This window comes from Rhinopithecus roxellana, chromosome 14 (assembly GCF_007565055.1).
Source record: "Rhinopithecus roxellana isolate Shanxi Qingling chromosome 14, ASM756505v1, whole genome shotgun sequence".
In the NCBI taxonomy this organism is placed as follows: domain Eukaryota; kingdom Metazoa; phylum Chordata; class Mammalia; order Primates; family Cercopithecidae; genus Rhinopithecus; species Rhinopithecus roxellana.
In genome coordinates, this window is record NC_044562.1 from 71,146,182 (window position 1) to 71,157,070 (window position 10,889).

The following is a 10,889-nucleotide window of genomic DNA, read 5'->3' on the forward strand; positions in this document are numbered from 1 at the left end:
TGCAAACTCTGCCTCCCGGGTTCACACCATTCTCCTGCTTCAGCCTCCAGAGTAGCTAGGACTACAGGCGCCCGCCACTATGCACGGCTAGTTTTTTAAGAACAAAAGCTTTTAATTTTGAAAAGTTTGTAAGTATTTTTCCTTATGAGTTGTATTTTTTGTGTCCTGTTTAAAAATGCCTTTCCTAACTAGTGTCACAAACATTTTCTCTTATATTTTCTTCCAGAAATGTAATAGTGTTAGCTCTTACTGTTTAGGCCTATGACGTATTTTGTGTTAGTTTTAAAAATATGTTGTAAGGCTATTTTTTTCCCCTCTAGATATTTAGTTTTTGCAGCACTATTTTACTGATTTTCCCATTTAGTTATGTTCATATCTTTGTCAAAAATCAACCATATAACTTTGGATTTATTTCTGGACTCTCTGTTCTGTTCCGTGAATCTATAGGTCTATCCTTGCCTCAGAGACACACTGTCTTGATGATCGTAGCTTTCTTGTAAGTCTTAGAATTAAGTAGGGTAATAAATCCTTGAACCTCATTATTCTTTTTCTAGTTGTTTTGGCTATTCTACGTCCTTTCCATTTCCATATACATTTTAGCATCTACTTTTCAATTTCTTCAAAGAACCTTGCTAGGATTTTGATTGAGATTGCATTGAATTTACAAATCAATTTGGGAAGAATTCATTAAAAATATTAAATATATTTTCAATGACTACAAAAATTACAAACACGTGTGCTTGCTTCAGCAGCACATATACTAAAATTGGAATAATACAGAGAAGATTAGCATGTCCCCTGTGCAAGAATGACATGGAATTCGTGAAGCATTCCATATTTTTAAAAGTTCAATATTACTGATTGTTAGATAAATGCACATCAAAGCCACAATGAAATACCATCTCACGCCAATCAGAATGGCTATGATTAAAAAGTCAAAAAATAACAGATGCGGAGAAAAGGGAACCCTTATACACTGTTAGTGGGAGTATAAATTAGTTCAACCATTGTGTAAAAAGCAATGTGGCAATTCCTGAAAGAGCTAAAAGAAGAACTACCATTCGACCTAGCAATCCCGTTACTCAGTTTATACCCAGAAGAATGTAAATCATTCTACCGTAAAGACACATGCATGTGAATGTTCATTGCAGCACTATTCAGAATAGCAAAGACATGGACTCAAACTAAATGCTCATCAGTGACAGATTGGATGAAGTATGTGGCACATATATACCATAGAATACTATGCAGCCATAAAAAAGAATGAGATCGTGTCTTTTGTGGGAACATGGATGGAGCTGGAGGCCATTATCCTTAGCAAACTAACGCAGGAACAGAAAACAAAATACTGCATTTTCTCACTTATAAGTGGAAGTGAAGTGATTGAGAACTCATGGGCACAAAGAGGGGAACAAGAGACACTGAGGCCTACTTGAGGGTGGAGGCTGGGAACAGGCGAGGAGCAGAAAAAAAAAAAAAAAACAACTGTATATTAGGCTTAATACCTGGGTGATAAAATAATCTGTACAACAAACTCCCATGACATGAGTTTACCTATGTAAAAAACCTGCACATGTACCCCAAACTTAAAAGTTAAAAAATACAACATGCACACCAAAATGTGACACATACCAATTTTTAACACACTGTGAATAATTAACATGTCAATTTGTGCAAGCAGGTAAACTAGGTTTTCAGTGCAAACAGAATAAAGCTTTTTTTTTTTTGTCATCTGTTTTATCAAGGTGTGGCTTGACATCACAAACTGCTATTAAAAAACTATTACTATTTGCATCTGTTAATGTATGTGAATTATGATAGTCTCAATTCTATGCAATCTAAACAAAATACAGCAATCAGTTGGAGGCAGGAGTTAATATGTCTGTTGCAACTGTGTTTGTCAAGACTGCTTCATTATTCATTGACTTTATAGTAAGTATATGTAGGAATTTGAATGCTCACAAGTTTATACTAATAAAAACTTCTTCAGAATGTTTTATGTATTTCAACTGCATATCTATTATTGTAATCTGGCTTGCCTTTCCAAACAGGATTTTTTTCTGAATAGCAAAATCTTTTAATTTTGAAAAAGTTTATATATATATATATTTTAGAATCTCAAGGTTTTACCTGAAATTTTAACAAGTTAGAGGTATTGCAATTTAGCAGAAAGAAAATAGGTTTGGAACAACAGAGACCTGAGTTTAAATGACAGATCTACCCACAAGTAGCTTGGGCAAATTATGTTTCTGAGCCCAGCATGCTTATCTGTAAAATGGGGAGAATAATGCCTGCTTCACAGCGGGGATGCAGTGAAGGATTATATGCAAACACTTGGTATGTGCATAGCTGATGTATATGAAGGAGTGGTGTTAGAAAAGTGGGGGCAAAATGTAGGTTTTGGAGTCTGGCAAAAATTTTGAAGGACCTGATGAATGTTGAAATAGATTGAAATGTGAGGAAGGAAGTTTGCTTATTTTACATACAGTTTACCTGTGGTGATGTGCCTTCTCTGTCCACAGGTCCTTAATAACAACTTAACATACATTTGTAGAAGCTCAGGGTGAAGACCACTATGTCACCAAGCAATGTTCTGGTGGAAAGGTCTGAAATTGAATGGACGGTGCCAACTCTAAATGACTTTCCATAGGCAGTTTGAAAGCCCTCATTTCTTGGAAGCTTTCAGTAAGTGAGGGGCTTGTAGTGCGGAGTATTCTTTTCCACATAGTCCAGGAGGCATTGGCCTTGGCTGCACTTGGACATTGTTTTGCTTGCTCCTCTGTCTGTTGCTTTATTTCTGAATCCTTTCTCTTTATTCCAATTTGGCACAGGTATGTCAGTGAAGTCAGTCTTGTGAACACTGTAAGTACCTGCTGGTCATCAATGCTTGCCTTTCAGCTGCTCACTCTCCACAGCCCCAGTGCCATTGGAAGTGGGTGCTTAGTAAGGCAATGAAATGAATAGGCATTGGGAGGCAGGAGCCCCAGATCTGTCATTTGTCCATAAACTTGGACCAGTTCCTAAATTTCGATTTCTGCTTGATAAAATGCCTGACCTACTCAAGGGGCTACCATGGGGCACTGTATGAGAAATAGCATGGGGAATGTGCTTTGTAAATTGAGAAGTGCTATGTAAATCTTTAGGGTTGCTATAATAGGATGCATCTGGTACCACTGTCCTTTTGTTTCATTTCCTCCTGCCACCAGAGCCACAAGAAGTTTAGTCACATCTAAATTCTCTGACTTGAATGAATTAGGATGAGGGTGGTGATGAGTACAAACACAAACCTAAAACTAGAATCATAGACTCCTGGAGCCCAGTGGTCATCTATTTAAAAATCTGTCTGTAGAAAAAAGTAAGCATGGATCTCAAAGCCCCAAGGAAGGGAAAACCTTCTCTGGCACCTTATCTTTATCAGAGATGCACATATTTTATAGTTTATAGTTGGGGGACTCTAGGCTAAAAGACTTGCAGATGAGTTGAGGCACAAAAGATTCTGGAAAGAATTAGAATATTTTGATCTCTGGTAAGTTAACAGAAAGTAAACAAAAAATCATTCCAAGGTAAGGTGAAAATTGTATATTTCTAATTTTTAATAGAAGTATGTCTGATGCTTTATTATTTAAGGTGAACAGTGTTTAGAGTTTTCAGGCACTGTTGCAAATAAAAAGTTAAAAAATCCTGGATGGATGAGACAAGCTGAATCTTATTGATTTGTTTTTTGGTTACTTGTCATTTTATTTAGTTATTTTACTGGTTTACTGCATTTTGCTGATTCATATACTGGTTTATTTAATAACTGTCAAATTGCCATCCCTATAAATTTAGCATATAGTTGATGAATAGCTAAATAAAATGTGGTATATCCATACAATGGAATATTATTTAGCCATAGAAAGGAATGAAGTGTGGATAGATGCTACAACATGAATGAGGTTTTAAAACATTATGCTAAGTAAGAGCAGTCACAGAGAGCCATATATTGTATGATTCAATTTACAGGAAATGTCTAGAGTATGTAAACCACAGAAACAGAAAATAGATTAGTGATTGCCAGGGGCTTGAGGGAGAGGAGATGGGGAGTGACTACTGATAGATATGGGGCTTCCTTTTGGAGTGGTGAAAATGTTCTAAAATTGGGTAATAGGGATGGTTGTGCATCCTCATGAATATACTAAAAAGTCACTGAATGATATACTTTAAAAGGGTGAAGTTTATGGTATGTGAATTATATTTCAATTTCAACAACAGAAAAGAAATACATTGTATTATGGTTTTTAAAATTAAAATACTCTATCTTAACAAAATTCTAATTTTAGGTAGGAAATTAGGAATATAACTTTTTAAAATAATCTGTACCATGACTGAAGAACATTGATGGTGTAATTGAAAGGAACACTGGTCTTGGAAAGTGGCATGATCTTGAGCAAATCACTGAACTTCTCTCAGCCTTGGTTGTCTATAAAATAAGGACAGTAATTCCTTTCTAACTCTGTCAGAGAGTTAATGTGAAATAATAACAGTAGAAATTAAATAACTATTTAATGAGTTTCTATCATCTGCCAGGTACTATTCCTGGCATTTTACATGTATTATTGCATTTTTCTTATGAAGCATTATTCTTATCCCAATTTTATAGGCAAAAAGTGAAATAATGTGTGTAAAATTGCTATACAATTGGAGGACATGAATATATTATTTCACAAAATAATTAAAAATGATGTTTTTTTCAGTTTATTAACGTGATTATGTGTGCATTGCAAAAAATGAGAAAATATAAAAAGCTACAGGAAAATTAAAACCAACTCATAAACCCAACAAAACAGTATATTTTATATACTCTTCCAGTTTAAAAAAGTGTATGTGTATATGTAAATATATATGTGTATATGTAAACATACAATATTGAATTCTGCTTTTTAGAATGATTTTAATAACTGGGTATGAATGTACTCTCTTAAGCTGTGTGCTCAGGCCAGCAGCTGGTTTAAATCAAGTGCTTGTGGATACTGCTGTCATCTACTATACAGAAGTTCTCTATGTCCTAGCTAAAATGACCCTGATTTTGTTCAGATGTGTGGAAACTACTTGTTCAGTGAGGATGGGCATCCTCTCACCTTAGGAGGAGGAAACTGGACTGATCAAAGCCTGGAGTCTGGGTTGCCCATGATTCATTCCCAGCCATTCATGATGATCCCCTTCTTCTTGGCCTGCAAGTAGTTGAGGGGTTAGCAAGTGACACAGTTCTGCCAATGAGACATAAAGCAGTCTGTTAGGGACTTTTGGAAAAGATTTTTCTCCTGCAAGGAAAGAGAAGCATGGGGCAAAAACCTCCTCCTTTTGGAGATGCTAGCCCTGCCTCCCTGCCACTGGCTCCCGGGCTCTCTGGCCATCTTCCCGGTGTGAGGGAAAGCCAGGGCTGGCTCAGCCATGCCAACCTCACCCTGTGTTCTAGTGCTGCCTTCACTCATCTGGGAACATGTGGCTTCACACTTGGTATGTGGAGTTATAGTGCTTGAGGACCTGCAGTCCACAGTGAAATAACTAATGTGAAACAGTGAAATAAATGATATGATATATATATATTTTAAAACATATGTATTTCTCAAACGGTTTTTTAAAAATTTAAAGCATATACACATTCATTCACCATTTTAAAAAAGTGTAGGCCAAGTTTGTTTCTTTAATTATGACTGACAATTTGGGCTTTCTGGCATAAAAAATATCAATAATGCTTTTGTAATTTCTAGGTTTCTATTTTTGCTTGTTTTGAAATAGAAAACTTAAGAGATAATTAAAAATTGAGCACAGATCTCTGTTAAATCAGCAGTTCTCAATCTTGGGAATCACTGCTATGGACTTTTTGATTTGCAACAGCAAAATTCCTTTCTTTCTTCCTTTTATAAGGCAATTTGATTTTGACTAAATTTTGCAAATCAACTTAAATTTCATAAAACAAATGTTATCTTTCTTTTTGCATTTATAATTTCAATGGCAGTTAGCAAGAACCTAAATAGGCTGGACACAGACCCATCCCACCCTTGTTAAATTCCCACCCAAATTTGGAGTGGAAAGTGCATGGGTGAAGTTCTAATGAGGAGTGCTCCATATGCTTTACAAAGGGAGTAAAGATGACTGACTAATCAAGTAAGTGGATTAGCAGAAGTGCATTAAGAAAGATTCTACTGGATGTAGATATGTGTTTAACCATTATCATTTTGTTAAACAAATTTTTGTTTATACTTTTTAATTTAAAATCTAAAATGAATATCCTTATAAATCTTTGTCTGCATAAATGATTATTAGGATACATTTCTAGAATAAGAATTATATATCAAAAAGATATGGGCATTTTGAAAGCTTTTGGCATATATACTGAGATTGCTTTCCAAAAAGATTTTATAAATTTGTACTCCTACCATGTCTTTACATCTTTACTGATTCAAAATATTTTTAATTAAGAAGCATGCTAATTTTAACCCCAATTTTTGGCTTTTATTTTCTAGAAATAATTTATCTGACATAGTGAGATTGGGTGTTTAAAAATGCTTATTAACAATGTATACTTTTTTCTGTGAATTTTCAGTTTGTATGCTGAATATAGCCTGAATTTCATGTTATATGACCATGGAGGTGTGCTAGTCAGCACTTGGTAACTAACTTCAGTTAATTTAAACAGAAAAAGAATTTGTTGAAAAGTTGTTGGGTAGCTCACAGAATTGAGGGGAACACTGAGAACCCAGACTTGGGCAGGAGCCAAGGGGGAAAAGGCACAGTCCACATCCTGCCCAGGAGTAGCCCGTTAAGGCACCACAGCTACCACCTTTACTGCTGGATAATGGCTGGCACCATGGCCGGTGGGCAGTGACTCCTTTCGCCTCTGGACTCCACCACGGAACCTGTGAATAATCTCCAGTGGATACTGTTCCTTTCTGTCTCACCTTCACAGACACAAAGGCTCAGGTGGGAGCATCTGATTGACTGTGTTTAGGTCGCAGGGCCTCCCACTATGGGTCAGCAAGCAGGGATGGCAACCGGCCCACCATGGGATTTCCTTGAAAGGGGAAACATGTTGCATTTGGGCACCTAAATGACAGAAATCCACTACCTACATGGGGTTTTATTCAAGTGTGTGAGCTCCTTATACACAATGTGTAGTGACATATTATCCATCACAGTTTGAAAAAAAGTATTTTACCAGCTTTTTTTGCTTTTAAACTTTGTTTTTATTGTTTTTTGAAATAGAAAAGTTTAATTTTTTCTTGGAGTGAAACCTATTGACTTTTTACTTTTTTTTGACATTTTGTATTATATTTATGCCTAGAAAACCTTCCCCAATTATTCGGTTATATATTTATCCACTTTCAAAGGTTTTTATGGTGTGTGAGTGTGTGTGTGTGTGGTGTAAGGGAAGGATCTAATTCTTGTCTGTTTATCAGGCCCACATGTTTTTTTTTAAATAATTTTTTATTATACTTTGAGGTCTAGGGTACATGTGCACGATGTGCAGGTTTGATACATAAGTATGCATGTGCCATGTTGGTTTGCTGCACCCATCAACTCATCATTTACATTAGGTATTTCTCCTAATGATATCCCTCCCCCAGCCCCTCACCCCCTGGCAGCCCCCAGTGTATGATGTTCCCCATCCTGTGTCCAAGTGTTCTCATTGTTCACTTCCCACCTATGAGTGAGAACATGCGGTGTTTGGTTTTCTGTCCTTGTGATAGTTTGCTGAGAATGATGGTTTCCAGCTGCATCCATGTCCCTGCAAAGGACATGAATTCTTCCTTTTTTTATGGCTGCATAGTATTCCATGGTGTATATGTGCCACATTTTCTTAATCCAGTCTATCATTGATGGACATTTGGGTTGGTTCCAAGTCTTTGCTATTGTGAATAGTGCCACAATAAACATGTGTGCATGTGTCTTTATAGTAGCATGCTTTATAATCATTTGGGTATATACCCAGTAATGGAATCGCTGGGTCAAATGGTATTTCTAGTTCTAGATCCTTGAGGAATCACCACACTGTCTTCCACAATGATTGAACTAATTTACACTCCTACCAACAATGTAAGAGCATTCTTATTTCTCCACATCATCTTCAGCATCTGTTGCTTCCTAACTTTTTAATGATCACCATTCTAACTGGTGTGAGATGGTATCTCATTATGGTTTTGATTTGTATTTCTCTGATGACCAGTGATGCTGAGCATTTTTTAATGTGTCTGTTGGCTGCATAAATGTCTTCTTTTGAGAAGTGTATCAGACCCAAATGTTTATCCAGCTGCATTGACTGAGTCTTTTCCCACTGATGGTCATGGTATCTTAATTACATACTAAATTCTTTTATATACCAGGTGTGTTTCTAGGCTATTTATTCCATTCCACTGACATGCCTTCTGATTTTTGCTACAGGTTTTTGCAGTTTAATTGCTAAAACGTTATAGCATGTTTTTATCACCCAGGTCTTCCTTCAGTACTCATGGACTTCTTGTTTATTCTTCCCAAATGTGATGGTCAGTTCTTTTTTTATGGTTCCAATTAAACTTTAAAAATTAAATCCTAAAGCTAATTAATTAAATTGACAAATAAAAATTGTATATATTTATGGTGCACAACATATTTTGAAATGTGTATATATTGTGGAGTGGCTAAATTGAGCTAATATTTATTACCTCACATATTTCACTTTTTTTTTTTTTTTTTTTTTTGGTGACAAGAACACTTAAAATCTACTCTCTTGGTGATTTTCAAGTATACAGTACATTGTTATTAACCATAGTCACCATGTACAATAGATCTCTTTAACTTCTTTTTCTTGTCTAATCGAAATTTTGTGTCCATTGATCCATTGACTAATATCTCCCCACTTCCTCTCTCTCCAGCCCCCCGGAACTGTCATTCTACTCTCTGCTTCTATGAGTTCAACTTTTTTAGATTCCACATGTGAGATAATGCAGTATCTGACTTTCTGTGCCTGCCTTATTTTACTTAACATAGTGTCTTCTAGGTTCATCTCAGTTGTTGAAAATGACAGAAATTCCTTCCTTTTTTTTTCCCCCATCGGAATAGTTTCTTTTTATCCATTCATCTGTTGATTAACACTTAGGTTGATTCTATATCTTGTCTATTGTGATAGTGCTGCAGGGTACATAAAGGGGAGGTATCTCTGATTTTATTGATTTTATTCCCTTTGTCTATGTTACCGAAGCACCAGGGGTTTGGTCTAGGTCCTGTTGCTCATCAGACAGAAAGCCAACATGGAGACAATAATTATCACAAGGATAGGAGGCTTTATTTGGGTGCTGCAGCCAATGAGATGTGAGATCATTCTTAAACTCATCTTCTCAACGGACTAAAACTAGGCTTTTATACAGTCGGAGGAGAAATGTACCTGTATGTGGAAAAATAGGAATTAGGGAGGGATAAGAAAGAGGAGTTGGTCAACAGTAAGTAGGTGGTCAGACAGGCAGGCAATCATCACAGGTGAAGGGTTTGGCATCTCATTGTGCAGATGCAATAGAGCTAAAAGGGAGGAACGAAAAAATTTTAAAAATGAGAAGGAAGAGGATATAACAGATACATTAACTTTTAAAAGAATTATTCTTTATGTTAATACATTTTGGTAATTGCCATTCTAACAGGTGTGAGGTGGTATTTCATTGTGATTTTGATTTGCATGTCCCTGATGATTAGTGATGGTGAGCACCTTTTCATATACTTGTTGATCATTTATATGTCTTCTTGTAAAAAGTTTATTCAAGTCTTTCACTTGTTTTCTAGTCAAGTTGTTTGTTGCATTGAGTTGTAGGAGTTTCTTGTGTGTTTTGGAGATCAACCCCTTATCAGATGTATGGTTTGTAAATATTTTCTTCTTCTCTGTAGATTGTCTCTTCACTCTGTTTATAGTTTCCTTTGCTGTGCAGAAACTTTTTAGTTTGATTTAATACTATTGCCAAACACCAAGGGTTCAGTGTAGGTCTGGTTGCTTGCTGCACAAAAAGCCAATCATTGAGACAGTGAGTACTGCTAGGGAAGAAAAGCCTTGTTGCAGGTAACATTAGCTGAGAGATGGGAGACAAGTCTCAAATTCATCTCTGCAATCCACTAAAGTTAGGGATTAATATAGGATCTGGTTGACAGGCAGCTGGTAGTGGGATGAGGGGTCTGGTGTTTTATTGTAACCACATGTGGTGATCTGTAAAGTTTTCATTCCTTTATACTATTGGAAGAAAAATTGGGCTGATTTCAATCTCATTTGCCTATTTTCACTTATTGCCTGTGCTTTTGGGGTCATATCCAAAAAAGTCGTTGCCCAGACCAATGTCATTGTTTCAGCTAAACTTTAGAATCATTTACGAAATTCTGAAAATTATCCACATGAACATAGACTTAACTCTTCAAATTAATTTTAGAATAATTTTTAAAATATTGTTATAAAATTGGGTTTTCCTGTGCAGAAACATATTTTCAAATCTTCCTTTGTGTTTGATAAAATGCTGCAGCTTGTTCATTTCCGTTGTATGTCTTCATTTTAAAGATTTTTTCATTTGAAAACTTAAAAAAAAAATCACTGGTAGACCAATCTGACCCTTGTGCCTTTGATAACCTTCTGTTTTTTTTCTGGCTGTTTATCTATTTAGATAATCTACTTTTTTAAACACAATTGATGATTTATGCTTTATTGTGAAATAATCCATTATATCAGTATTTACAAACTTATTAACATGAAGAATAATTATTTTAAAATTTAATGCATCTGTTATATCCTCTTTCTTCTCATTTTAAATTTTTTTGCTCCTTCCTTATATCACTGTTTTCTATATTAGGTTTGGCAGGTCTTTGTCTAGTTTTTCCAAAGAGCCCGCTGTTGTTTGTATTTA

General features: G+C 35.7%; 1 non-coding gene across 1 annotated transcript; it reads left to right on the forward strand.

Moving 5' to 3' along the window:
• The first annotated feature begins 736 nt into the window (after window positions 1-736).
• Window positions 737-842, forward strand: LOC115893434. The gene has a single exon (XR_004053431.1). It is a non-coding gene; the product is annotated as a U6 spliceosomal RNA (small nuclear RNA).
• Window positions 843-10,889: the final 10,047 nt, after the last annotated feature.